General features: G+C 48.1%; 1 protein-coding gene and 1 long non-coding RNA gene across 17 annotated transcripts in view; one reads left to right on the top strand and one right to left on the bottom strand.

Annotated features, from left to right (window-relative positions):
- Positions 1-13,532, bottom strand: part of LOC112656497 (uncharacterized) — a 441,756-nt gene that overhangs the window by 349,877 nt on the left and 78,347 nt on the right. The gene's annotated exons all lie outside the window — the stretch shown is intronic.
- LOC118353533 (uncharacterized) overlaps positions 1-13,532 on the top strand; it is a 368,208-nt gene that overhangs the window by 300,707 nt on the left and 53,969 nt on the right. The window contains exons 6-7 of one of the 16 annotated variants that reach the window (XR_007408957.1): positions 6,209-6,345; positions 7,368-7,483. The exons of the other annotated variants lie outside the window; for them this stretch is intronic. The gene's annotated coding sequence lies outside the window, so the exon portion shown is untranslated. Of the gene's footprint in view, positions 1-6,208; positions 6,346-7,367; positions 7,484-13,532 lie in introns of those variants that run through there. 16 annotated transcript variants of the gene reach the window in all.

Raw genomic sequence — 13,532 nt, forward strand, 5'->3', positions numbered from 1 at the left:
CCACCCCTCCTGGCCTGCGGGGCACAGCCTGAGTCCCAGTAAAGTCTGTCAGGTCCTGACCCTGGCGTCTGGCCGCCCCTGCAAGGCACATGGGGAAGTCGGCTGTGTGTGCATGGCAGCGCCCCTGCAGGGGCTGGTGGGGCCTGGGTGGTGCCCCCTCTTCCTCTCTGGGGGTCTCTCTAAGCCCCGTGCACAGTTTTCTGGGAGACACAGAAATGGGCTGGCTGTGCATTTTCCCACCACAACACTTTATTTACTTTCTACAGCAAATGGGCTCAGAGCCGAGGGTGCGTGCCTTCCCTGGGGAGGGAGACCATTCTGTCCTTTAGGGGAGGGCACGTATGACATGGGTTGGGGGGGCGGGTGCTGGAGTCCCCCACCTGTGAGCATGTGTGGAATCCAGGTGGGGACATGTGTCCTGAGGTTTTAGCCTGAGAGACGGTTCTTAGGACAGCAGAGCTGACCTGGACCTACAGCCCATGGGCTCCTGTGATGGGTCCTCGAAGGGCACTTGGTCCCCGGCCTCAGGGTCCTTGGGGCCCCAGCACCTGGAGCAGCCTGCCTCCTGGTGTGGGTGCGGGTGGGGCCCACCGGCCTACCCTTGCCTCCCCACCCTGGGGTGTCCCAGGATCCACAGGGCACCCTAGGTCAGCGACCTGGATCTGTGGGGTATGCCCAGGGCCCAAGAGGCCACATCTAGCTGTGAGAGGGCTCGCTCAGCCCGGGGCCAGATTCCAGGGCTGGCCAGGGCCATGGGGGGCTGGATCCTATTAGTCTTTGTGTTGGGCCTGGTGGGGGCTCAAATCAACTCAGCCCCCACAGAGCCCAGGGCCAGGTCAGCACAGGTCCCACTGGGTTAGGGGCTGGTGTCCTGTGCAGGGTGTGCCGCCCTAAATGAGGGACAGTGGGCAGAGGCAGGGCATGACGCATCCTCTACACCACTCAGGTGCACCCTACCCTGTCGGGGGCTCCCTGTCTTTCCTCCTCCCTGCAACCCTTGGGTACTCTATGGGACACCCGGGCTTCTAATGGTATCAGGGTATGCCGAGAACCCCGGGGAGGCTGAGCATGTGCCACAGGGGGCACCTGTACTGGGTCCTTGCTCGGGGTAAATGGTGTGGGGGTAGATGGTGTGGGGGCAAAAGTATGATTGTGGTGGAGTGTGGGGATGGTGTAGGGGGGATGGTGTTGTGGTATAGTCTGGGTGGGGATTGTGTGGGGCTGTGTGGGTGTGAGGGGGATGGTGTAGGTGGGATCCCATTTGGCATGATAATGTAGGGGAATGATGTGGGAGTGGGGAATGAGCGGGATGTCGTCGGGGGCCTGTGGACACAGGGTATCTCCTTCCCCTAAGATGCAGAAGGAGACTTCTACAGTTAAAGGCGAACCCAGTCTGGGGTTTCTTGTGACACCTGCCCCTGAGTCGTGGTGTGGTCAGTGCAGGGCCCTGGCTGGACTGGGGGCATTATCTGGAGGTCATCATAATTGTATGTTTTCAAATTGCAAATTGTCTCAAATTAAATGCATAGAATTTAGAAATATATAAAGCACTGAGAGTGGGTGTCACTCTGACCCATCTGACCCTCATGGGATCGATGTGTGTCCTGCTTCAGCCATGGCCATGCTGCTTGGCCCCCAGGTCCAGTTCTTGCCCCCCCACATCCCCCACCCCGTCCCCTGTTTCTCAAGGGGCTGTCCCTCTCCCCTATGGTGTTTGGCTCCCATGGCAACCCCTGGAGTCCCCATCCTAGTGGCCTCCTCATCCCTGAGGCCCCAGGGGTGTGGGCACGGTGGTCATCCCCATCACCCTACCATGGAGTGGTGACTTGTTGACTGCTGTTGCTCCCCTGGCCTCAGAGAACCCGTTTTCCCTACCCAGAAGCCACCGGGGCCCCGAAGCCCCCTGGCCCAGCAGCCTCACCTGACCCCCTAGCAGTCCTAAAACATGATGTGGCTGCCCAACGTCCTGTTGACGTCCAGGTCTACCTGCGTGATGTCCTAGGAGGAGACAAGGACGTCCTCCTTCATTTCCTGTGGGAAAACTGGGGAGGAGGAGCAGGTGTCAGGGACACAGACCTGACCTCTCACAAGCTGCCATGCTGGGCAGGCAGCCCTGGGGCCACCATGGGAATGTGTCCTGCCAAAACCTCCTTCCTTCCTCTGGGAGGCCAGGGACGGCGGGAGTGCCTACCATGCCTGTGGGACCTGTGTGACGGCCTGTGCCCAGCTGTTGTGGGCGGGCAGGTGACTGAGTGTCACCCTGGGTGGGAGGGGATAGGGGTTCAGCCCAGGTGGGAGGGGACATGGGGGTGTTGTGCCCAAGATTGCGAATCCGAGAAACCACTAAGGAGCTGACAGCAATGCAAACACACAGGGTTGATTTCCAAACTTGAGCTTGCGTCCAAGTACACCCAACACAGCGGAGCAGGGACTTGGACCCCGAGGTGGGTTTTAGCTTAGTTTTAAGGGCTTGTCTCAGGGTCCTCCAGAAGGGCTGGAGCAATTCCTCAAGTTCTGTTTACATTTTGATATGGGTCCTTCAAGGGCATTGAGCTCTGTTCTCATTCTAATAGGCACTTCCAGCCCTTGACGTGGGCTCAGTTCTTATTCTATTGTGGGGGCTTTCTAGGACATTAAGCTGTAAACTTTTGTTTTTTTTCCTGTAACTGAAGTAATGTAAATTTCAGCTCTTCTTCACAGGGGCCTGTGATGGCTGGATTTGTTCAAACGCTGAACGTAAAGTGGATAGGCCTTCATTTTCTTGGCCTCCTTGCATCCCTTCCCATCCTATCTAGCTCCTTCACCCTTCCCCGGAGCTCCTAAGAGAGCAATTGCAAATGACCTCAGCCTGGCAGTGTGTGTTGGGGGACAGGCCCAGGGATTTGGGATCAGGAAGATCTGGGGCGCGGGCGTCCCAGTTGTGCAGCGGGATTCGATGCTGCAGGCTCTTATTCCCTAAGGCTGTCTTGACAACTGACTTTGTACATAGAAAACCTCTCCTTTGTCTTTAAAAGATGAGGAGCGAGTCAAAGCGTTTTTTCTCTGCCCATCTGATTGCTCAGATTCCAATCTGAGACGTATTTCCTGTTAATAAGGATAATTTACATTCTGTAGTACTATGGTTAAAATATTCTGACACAAGTAATTCAGAGGGATGAGGGTTTCTCATCTCTTTCTTCACAGCTCAGTCACTCATCAGGAAATGCATCTGTATGGATTTGGAATTAATTGAGAGACATTAGTACCAATGGTCCTATTATTATGTGAAGGATTCTTCCCTGAGATTCTTCCCCTGTTTCAACTGACACTGAAACACTGTGAACTCTTTGGAAGACAAATGTCAAGGAGATAAATGTTATGCATTGCTAATTTTAAATGCACTTGCAATATGGTGTCTATTATAATAGAAGTATTTTTATCTGATTTTTGCTATTTATTATCCGTTCCTGCTTTTCAGGTTGAGGAGGCATTATACGTGTTCATAAGTGTTTTTCTTTCCTTCTGATATAAAATTCTTACTTTGTTCCCATCGAAGGAACTCTTTAAGAATAAGGCAAAAGTTCATTCAATGATTCTTAAAATGTCTTCAGACTTGGAGCCTGATTCATTTAAGTCAATTTTCAAAATAAATCTTATTTATTAGGAAAAAAACAAAGATTTACAGGGAAATTGAGAAGATAGTACAGAGCATTCGCATGCACTTGCGCTCAATTTCTCCATTTATTGATATCTTATATTAGTACAGTACAAATATTAGCTAATGAATCAATATTAAAATAGTCGCATTAACCAAAGACCATACTTTATTCAGATTTCCTTAGTTTTTGCTAAGTTACCACCCCTCATATCACATTCCATTTGTCCTCCTGTTTTCTTAGGCTCCTCTCGATTGTTACAGTCTTTCAGCATTTCCTTGTTGTTGTTGAACTGGAACACTTTGAGAAGTAGAATATTTTGTAAAATTTCCCTCAGTTGGGACATGTCTGTTGTTTATCTCATGAGTGAACTGTTTTTTTGGATTATATACAGAGATATACTCCCATTTTCATTATATCATATAAAAAATAGATACTATCTACATGATTTATCAGTCTTGGTATCGATCTGGTCATCTTGCTGAGGTGTTTGTCAGCTTTCTCCATAGTAAAGTGATTCTTATTATTATTATTATTATTATTATATTATCATTATTATTTTAAGTTTTTCATAATATATTTTCTAGAAGCAATTTACTATGTGTATTGCACACATAAGAGTGGGAAGCTATGCTCATGAACTTGAGGGTGGAATGTCTACACAAATTGTTTGAAATTATTCTACATGGGAGATTTCTCTTCCTTCTGGGTTTGTTTCTTTTTCAAAGATGTTATTTAATTATTTGTGAGAGAGAGGAGAGAAAAAGCATGAGCGAGAGGGGCAGAGGGAGAGGGAGAATCAGGTTCCCTGCTGAACAGGGAGCCTGACTTGGGACCTGGATCTTGATCTGAGCCTAAGGCAGAAGCTTAACTGAATGACCACCCAAGTGCCACTCTTTCTTTCTTTCTTTCTTTCTTTCTTTCTTTCTTTCTTTCTTTCTTTCTTCTTTCTTTCTTTTTAATAATAAATTTATTTTCTTATTGGTGTTCAATTTGCCAGCATACAGAATAACACCCAGTGCTCATCCCGTCAAGTGCCTCCCTCAGTGCCCGTCACCCTTTCACCCCCACCCACCGCCCTCCTCCCATTCCATCACCACTAGTTCATTTCCCAGAGTTTCGAGTCTTTATGTTCTGTCTCCCTTTCTGATATTTCCGACTCATTTCTTCTCCCTTCCCTTATATTCCCTTTCACTATTATCCATATTCCCCAAATGAATGAGAACATACAATGTTTGTCCTTCTCCAATTGACTTACTTCACTCAGCATAATACCTTCCAGTTCCATCCACGTTGAAGCAAATGGTGGGTATTTGTCGTTCCTAATGGCTGAGCAAGGCCCACCTGTTCTCTCTCTTCATCTTCTGAGTCTCCTATGATATGAATGTTATTGTTTTAATAAGTGGCTGAGTTCCCTAAATCTGCCTCTATGGTCCATAACCTTTCTTGTTTTTAAGGCTTCCACTTGGGACTGCGTCAGAGTTATAGCATTTTTAACGTTGGCCTGACTAGGTTTTAGTTCTTTTATTTCTACAGTAAGGGATTCTCTAGTTTTCTTCTGTGCTCTTTTTCCAGCCCAGCAGCTATCTTTATAATCATTGTTTTAAACTGTAGTTAGACATCATATATGTGTATTAATGAACTTCCTGGCTGTGAGTAGAACCTCATGTTATTTTATGGAGGTGAATTTCTCAATCTCATTGTTTTTTCCAGAAAAGAATGAGGGAAGAAAAAGAAAAACCAAGAAAAACAATAACAACTGCCCTCCAAAAAAAAAAAAAAATAACAACACCAGATTATTTTGGCCTGCTTGTTAAAAGATTCTAAATCCCAAAATAAGAAACACAATTAAAGTGATCCCTGGGTGGCACAGCGGTTTAGCGCCTGTCTTTGGCCCAGGGTGTAATACTGGAGACCCGGGATTGAATCCCACGTTGGGCTCCCGGCATGGAGCCTGCTTCTCCCTCTGCCTGTGTCTCTGCCTCTCTCTCTCTCTCTCTCTGTGACTATCATAAATAAATTTTAAATAATTAAAAAAAGAAACACAATTAAAATACCATAAAAGTAAAAATAAGAAATATATAAGGTACATACATAAAAATTAAAATAAGGCATATAATAAAAAAGAATCAAAGAAAATACATGAATATAAAGCACAAAGTACAAAGGAGGCTAGACCCTACTTTCCAGGCAGAGCTGAAGATGAAGCTCTGCAGCCTCTGTGGTTCCACAACTTGGTGGCAGCGGGTGGTCTGTGCGGGGTCTGGGGATGGGCCATGGCGCTGGTTGTCCAATGCACATCTGCTTGGGAGATGCACCTGCGGGGTCAGAGGCGGGGTGGGCGTCAGCGCCTCTGGCCTCCAGCACGCGGCGCTGTGCTGCTCCCTGAGACTGGGCCAGACGCCGGTGGGGACTTGGGTACTGTGGCTCTGGGGCTGAGCATCCCGCTCCCCAGTCTGCAGGGGCCTTCACAGAAGATTCCCCAAGCCCCCGGGTCTCCGCCGTTTCTCTCCATACCCTGCGTTTATTTTGCCTGTGTTCCAGCTTCTTTTGGTTTTGTTTTTTAATCTCAGACTGTTGTGCCCAAGATTGTGAATCCGAGAAACCACCGAGAAGCCGACACCGATGCAAACACACGAGGGTTTATTTCCATGCTCGAGCTTGTGTCCAAGTATACCCAACACAGCGGAGCAGGGACTTGGTCCCTGAGGTGGGTTTTAGTTTAGTATTAAGGGCTGGTCTCGGGGACCTCCAGAAGGGCTGGAGCAATTCCTCAAGTCCTGTTTACATTTTGATATGGGGACTTCTTGGGCATTGAGCTCTGTTCTCATTCTAATAGGGGCTTCCTGCCCTTGGCCTGGGCTCTGTTTTTATTCCATTGCTGGGCTTTCTAGGACATTAAGCTGTAAACACAAAGGTTCCACATCTGGAAGAGGGACGTCACACTGTCCCTATATGCTGAAGACATGTACTAGAAACAGGAAACCCGAGAGCCTCCACCAAAACCTGTTAGAACTAAGGAGTGAGTTCAGTAAAGTCACGGGACCCAAACTGACGCTACAGAGCAGAGTAGCCTTGCTGTGTCCTGACAATGAGCACGCAGGAAGGAAATGAAGGACGTGACTCCCTTCTCAGGAGCATCAAGGAAAATAAATAATGAGACTGAACCAAAGGAGCACAACACTTGTGCACTGAGCCATACCAGGCTCTGGAGGCCGTCCTGGGCTCGTGGGGTGGGAGCCCCATCTTGTGAAAATATCCGCAGTTCCTGAAGCCACCCTCAGTTTCAATGTCATTCCTATCAAAATCATGGTGGCAGATCTTAGAAATAGGACAAAATTCCCTAACATCCATCCGCCCCCACAAATACCTCAGTATTGGAGAAGCAGGACAGAGCAGGATGCAGCACTTTCCTATTTCAAAGGATGTCACAGAGACACAGGATAAAGCAGTGTGGTTCTCAGGCCCCCGGCTGGCTCCGTCGGTTAAGCATCCGACTCCTGACCTCTCCTCTGGTCCTGATCTCAGGGGTCGTGAGTTCTAGCCCTGGCCTGGGCCATGGACTAGGTGTGGCGCCTACTTAAACAAACCAGACCCTCGGGGGGTGGTCCCGGCATAAGCTGAAAGAGCAAAACAGAGAGTCCAGATGGAAATGTATTCTGATACAACTGATTTTTTTATCTTAATTTAATTTAACCCAATTAATTAACGTATAATGTATTATACTTTCAGAGGAAGAATTCAGGGATTCACCAGTTGGAGATAACAGCAGTCCTCGTGACATCACGTGCCCTTCTTCATGCCGGTCGCCTGTTATCCTCTCCCCCCTCCCCTCCCCTCCAGCGACCCTCAGTTTGTTTCCTATCATTAAGAGTCTGTATTTCCTACATCTGTTTTCATCTTATTTGTTTTTCCTTCCAGATGTTCATCTGGTTTGCTTCTTTAATTCCACGTATGAATGACACCACCCGGTCATTCTCTTTCCCGACTGACTTATTTCAATTAACATGATCCCTCTAGTACTATCCACGTCATTGCAAATGGCAAGATTTCCTTCTCTTTGATAGTTTCATTCCATTCCTCTCTCTATGACCATTATCTATCTCCCATCCTCTTTATCCATCATCTGCCAGAGGGCACTGATGCTCCTCCCACAGTGTGTCTACTGTGGACCCGGCAGCTGTGGACATTGGGGTGCAGGTGTCCTGAGTCTCACTGCATTTATATCTTCGGATTGAGCTCCAGGTCCTGCACCTGCTGGTCGCAGGGCGGCTCTATTTGTAACTTCCTGAGGAGCCTCCACACTGTTTCCAGGGCAGCTGCACCAGCCTGCAGTCCCTCCCACAGTGGAAAGGGTTGAGTGAGTTTTGCAGGACGTGGTAAAAGTCTGGTCCACATTTCATTTCGTGTCCTGTGGGCACCAATTCCTTGTCCTTAAGTATTTCTGGGGAAGCCGGGTGTTGGGCTCCGTTTCAGTGAGACGTTTCCAAAACTAACAGGCCATAGCTGGAGCCTGGGAGGAGGCAGGTGCGGCCCCGGGAGCCCCCGCTGCCTCCTGCAGGGCCTCCTGCAGTGCCTGAGCATCCCGCAGGGGGCGCCCGAGCCCAGGCCTCACACAGGAGGCGCGCATGCCCAGTCGGCCTCCTCTGTCTGCACTAAAAGGAGCCTGCCTCTGCTGGGGAGGCCTGAGGAGGACGTGGGTACGCGTCCACCCTGGTGAGCTGCAGCCTCCTCAGGACCCGCGGGCAGTCTTCAGGGGGACATTGGGCGGTGTTCATGCTGATAGGAGTCCCGGTTTCCTCAGGACCCGCGGTGAGGCTTCAGGAAGATTTGGGGCAGAATCCACCCGGACAGGAGCCCCTGGGCCATCTCAGGACCCACGGGGAGGCTTCAGGAAATTGTGGGCCCGCATCCATGCTGACAGGAGCCCCTGGGCCGCCTCAGGACCCTCGGGGAGGCTTCAGAAAGATGAGGGCCCGTATCACCCTGACAGCAGCCCTTGGGCCCGCATAACCCTGAATCACCCTGATAGGAGCCCCTGGGCCTGCATCACCCTGACAGGAGTCCCTGGATCCCGATGTGGGTTTCGATCCTGGGTCTCCAAGTTCACGCACTGGGCCAAAAGCAGGAGACAAACCGCTGCGCCACCAGGGATCCCCTATTTTTAAATTTTCGAGGACGCTCCACACTGTTTTCCACAGTGGCTGCACATTTTCACATGCCCACCAGGAGTGTAAGGGGGATCCCCCTTCTCCATAGCCTCACCAACACCTATAGTTTCTTGTGTTGTTAATTTTAGCCATTCTGGCAGCTGTCAGATGTCAGGTGACATCTCATTGTGGTTTTGGTTTGCATTTCCCTGATGATGGGTGACGCTGAGTGTCTTTCCGTGTGTCTGGTGGCCATCTGGATGTCTTGTCAGAGACAAAGTACATTCATTTCTTCTGCCCATCTGCAGTTGTATAATTTGTGTTTAGGATGCTGAGATTTATATTTGCTTTATGTATTTTGCATACTAACTCTTTATTGGATGTATTGTTTACAAATATCGCCTCTCATTTTGTTTGTTGCCTTTTAGCTTTGGTTGTTTCCTTCACTTTGTGGAAGCTTTTCAATTTGATGAAGTCCCAATAGTATTTTTGCTTTTGTTTCCCTCACCTCAGAGGCATATCTAGAAAGAAGATCCAATGGCCAATGTCAAAGACGTTGCTGCCTATCTTTTCTTCTTTGTATGGTTTCAGGTCTCACTTTTAGGTCTTTCATCCATTTTGAATTCATTTTTTATATATATGGTGTAAGAAAGTGGTCCAGTTTCATTCTTTTGCATGTGGCTGCCTGGTTTTCCCAACACCATTTGTTCTTATCCTGGGCTCAGGGTTAGGGTTTGTTGATGAGACTGTCTTTCTGCCTTTGGATATTCCTTCCTGCCTTGTTGTCGATTAATGGATCATAGAGTTACAGGTTTGTATCTTGTTTCGGATTTCCATTCTGTTCTATTGTTCTAAGCGTCTCCTGTTGGGAGACCCTTGATTGCTGATTCAATTTCTTTGCTGGTTATCTGTCTGTTCAAGTTTCTTATTTCTTCCTTTTTCATTTTTGCTGTGTTAAATATTTCTAGGAATTGATCTATTTCTTCCAGGTTCTAGGTTGCTGGCATATAATTTTTCATAATGTTCTCTTATAATCCTTTGTGTTTCTCTAGTGTTGGTTGTCATTTCTCTTTTCTCATTTGTGATTTTATTTGGGTCCTTTCTCATCTTTTCATCCTTTTTTCTTTTTTAAAGATTATATTTATGTATTCGTGAGAGACACAGAGAGGCAGAGGTATAGGCAGAGGGAAATTGAGGCTCCATGCGGGGAGCCTGATGTGGGACTTGATTCCCAAGGACCCCGGGATCATGACCTGAGCCAAAGCCGATGCTCAACCAATGAGGCACCCAGGTGCATTGCTGATTCAATTCCTTTGCTAGTTATGGGTCTGTTCACATTTTCTATTTCTTCCTATTTCAGTTTTATTCATTTGCACATTTCTAGGCATTTGTCCATTTCCTCCAGGTCTCCCAGTATGTTAGCGTATAAGCTTTCATAGTATTCCCTTATAATTGTCTAATTTTTCTGGTGTTGATTGTGATCTCTCTTCTCTCATTTGTGGTTTTATTTATTTAGGTCATTTCTCTTTTCTCGTTGATAAGGGTGGCTAGGGCTTGATCCATTTTCTTAATTGTTTTGAAGAACCGTCCCTTTGTTTCGTTATTCCATTCTACTGCTTTGTTGTTTCTGTATTGTTTATTTCTGCTTTCATTTTTTCCCCTCTTCTATAGCCTTTAGGCATTGTTTGCTATTCCTTTTCCAGCTCCTTAAGGTGTAGGGTTAGGCTGTGTATTGGAGACTTCTTGTTTCTTGAGGTAGGCCTGTATTGCTATGTACTTCCCTCTTAGGACTGCCTTTGCTACATCCCAGAGGTTTGGAGAAACATGTTTTCATTTTCATTTGTTTTAAATTTCCTCTCTAATTTCCTGGTTGCTCCATTCATTCTCTAGTAGGATGTTCATAATCTCCACGTATTTTTGCTATGTCCAAATTTTTTCTTACTGTCGACTTCGATTTTCATAGCGTCGTGGTCTGAAAATGTACAGGATGTGCTATCAACCTTCTTGTACCTGTTGTACCTGTTGAGGGCTGATTTGTGGGCCATGATATGATCTGTTCTGGAGAATGTCCCATGTGCACTTGAAAGGAATGTGTATTCTGCTTTAGGTTGAAATGTTCAGACTATATCTGTTGAGTCCCTGTGGTCCAGTGTGTCAAGGCTATTTTTCCCTTGTTGATTTTCTCTATAGACGATCGGTCCATTGCCATAAGTGGTTGTTAAAATCCCCTGTCATTGTATTATCATCAGTGAGTTTCTGTACGTTTGTTGTTAATTGGTTTCTATATTTAGGTACTCCCATGTTGGCAGCATAAATATTTAGTTTTTTGATCTTGATAGAGGGTCTTTTAAATTATGAAATAATGCCCTTCTTCATCGCTTTTTACAGTATTTGTTCTTTCTTTATTGAAATGTAAATATTTTATTTATTTATTCATGAGAGATACACAGAGAAGAAGAGGCAGAAATATAGGCAGAAGGACAGGCAGGCTCCCCAAAGGGAGGCCGATGTGGGACTCGATCCTTGGATCCCAGGATCACCCCCTGATCTGAAGGCAGATGCTCAACCACTGAGCCACCAGGTGTCTCCCAGGGTTTGGTTTCAAATCTAGTTAGTCTGATATAAGTATGGGTCTTCCAGCTTTCTTTTGATATCCATTACTTTTATAGATGGTTTTCCATGCCCTACTTTCAATCTCCCGGTGTCTATAGGTCTAACGTGAGCATCTTGTAGGCAGCATACCGATGGATCTGGTTTTTTTAATAACGATTTTATTTATGAGCGAGAGAGAGAGAGAGAGAGAGAGAGAGGCAGAAAATTAGGCAGAGAGAGAAGCAGGCTCCCCACCAGGAGCCCAATATGGGACTGGATCCCAGATTCCAGGATCACACCCTGAGTCAAAGGCAGAGGCTCAACCCCTGTGCCACCCAGGCATCCCGGATCCTGCTTTTTAAGCCACTCAGATACCCTCTATCATTTGATTGGAGCATTTTGTCTATCAGCATTCAGAGTGATTATTGAAAGATATGAACTTATTGCCTTTGTGTTACCGGTAGAGTTGGTGTTTCTGGTGACGTTCTCTGGCCCTTTGTAGTCTTTGTTGCTTTTGGTCTCTTTTTTTCACCCACTAGAACAGTCCCTCTTAAAATTCCTTACTGGACTGGTTAAGTGGTCCTGAACTCCTTTATATTTTGCTTATCTGGGACAATCTTTCTCTCTCCTTCTATCCTGAATGACATCATTGCTGAAGAAAGAATTCATACAAATTGGACTCCAATAAAAAGAAATTTAAACACATAAAATAAATTTTTGCTATTATGAATGAGGAAAATGGCATTTAGGAGGAAAACTAGAAGCTGAAACGGAGGAGGACAGATTTCACCATCCGTAGCCTTCACAGCAACCTGGTATCCTTTCCTAGGATTGGCCCCCGCTTCCTGACCCTCTGTGCTCCTTGTTGAAATCCAGCAGTCACATCTCCGTACCTCCCGCACCTCTGCAGTCATGCTTTATACCGCCTTCCATGTATCCTATTGGGGACCACAGAGTCGTGTATGGAAAAATCCGGAAGCTGTTTGACAACATTAGGGGGATTCTGACTTTTGTTGGTTTTGGGGTGTGTGTGTGTCTATCACATGCAGCTATCACATGCAGCTATCGGATCCTCTGGCTGGGTCACCCCGATGCCGAAATGGTTGGCACAATATCATTTCTGGTGCTGGAGCTGGGCGGCTAGCCAGGCACTCCTGGCCGACCCGGTGCTCGCTTGTGCAGTGACATTCCACTGGAGGGGCAGCTGATTTGGAAGGTCCAGCTCAGCCACGTTCACATGTCCAGAAGTGTGGCCCACCAATGGCGGCTGCTTCTCTTCTCCCCAATGCCTCTCCAGCAGGGAGCCAGAAATCGGGGCCGCCATGTGGGGAGCTCCTGAAGAGCTGGGTGCACATGGCAGGGAGCCCAGGGGCTGCCTGTGTGTGGGAGTCGGGGTGGGGACAGGGCTGGGTTCCTCGGTCTCCTGTGCTGCCTGGCCTTCAGGCCGAGCCCCATGCTCACCCAGCCCCTACTCACTCAGGCAAGGAGGGTGCCCTCCACACGCTGGTGTGAGAGATCCCGCACCACAAGGTGTGCAGGCTGAGTCCACCTGGTGAGGGTGGCCCAGGTGCTTGAGCTGCAAGTGTGGGACCCAGGAAATTTAACAAAAATCTCCTACCCCTGGACAAGCAGAGCAGGACTGATTCCATTTTATGCTACACCTGCCACCTCCAGGATGACCCCCACATGACCTGCTTATGGCTTAAGGGGCTGCCCCACCATAGTCAGGCCGCTGTGCACACCCTAATCGGAAATGAGCTCATAACAATGTAACCCAGCTTTGTGCCCCCCAAAACTGCATGCCGATTCTGAACTTCCCCTGGGGAGGGAGAGCTTTCTGTCCTTTAGGGGAGGGAAAGAATGACACGGGTTGGGAGGGCGGGTGCTGGAGTCCCCCACCTGGGAGCATGTGTGGAATCTGGGTGGGGGCATATGTCCTGAGGTTTCAGCCTGAGAGACGGTTCTGAGGACAGCAGAGCTGACCTGGACCTGCAGCTCATGGGCTCCTGCACTGGGTCCCTGCAGGGCAGCTGGACCCCGGCCTTGGGCTCCCAGTGGCCCCAGCACCTGGAGCAGCCTGCTTCCTGATGTTGGTGCGGGTGGGGCCCACTGGCCTACTCCTGCTCTCCCCAACCTGGGGTGTCCCAGGATCCAA

This window comes from Canis lupus, chromosome 37 (genome assembly GCF_003254725.2).
Source record: "Canis lupus dingo isolate Sandy chromosome 37, ASM325472v2, whole genome shotgun sequence".
Taxonomy (NCBI): domain Eukaryota; kingdom Metazoa; phylum Chordata; class Mammalia; order Carnivora; family Canidae; genus Canis; species Canis lupus.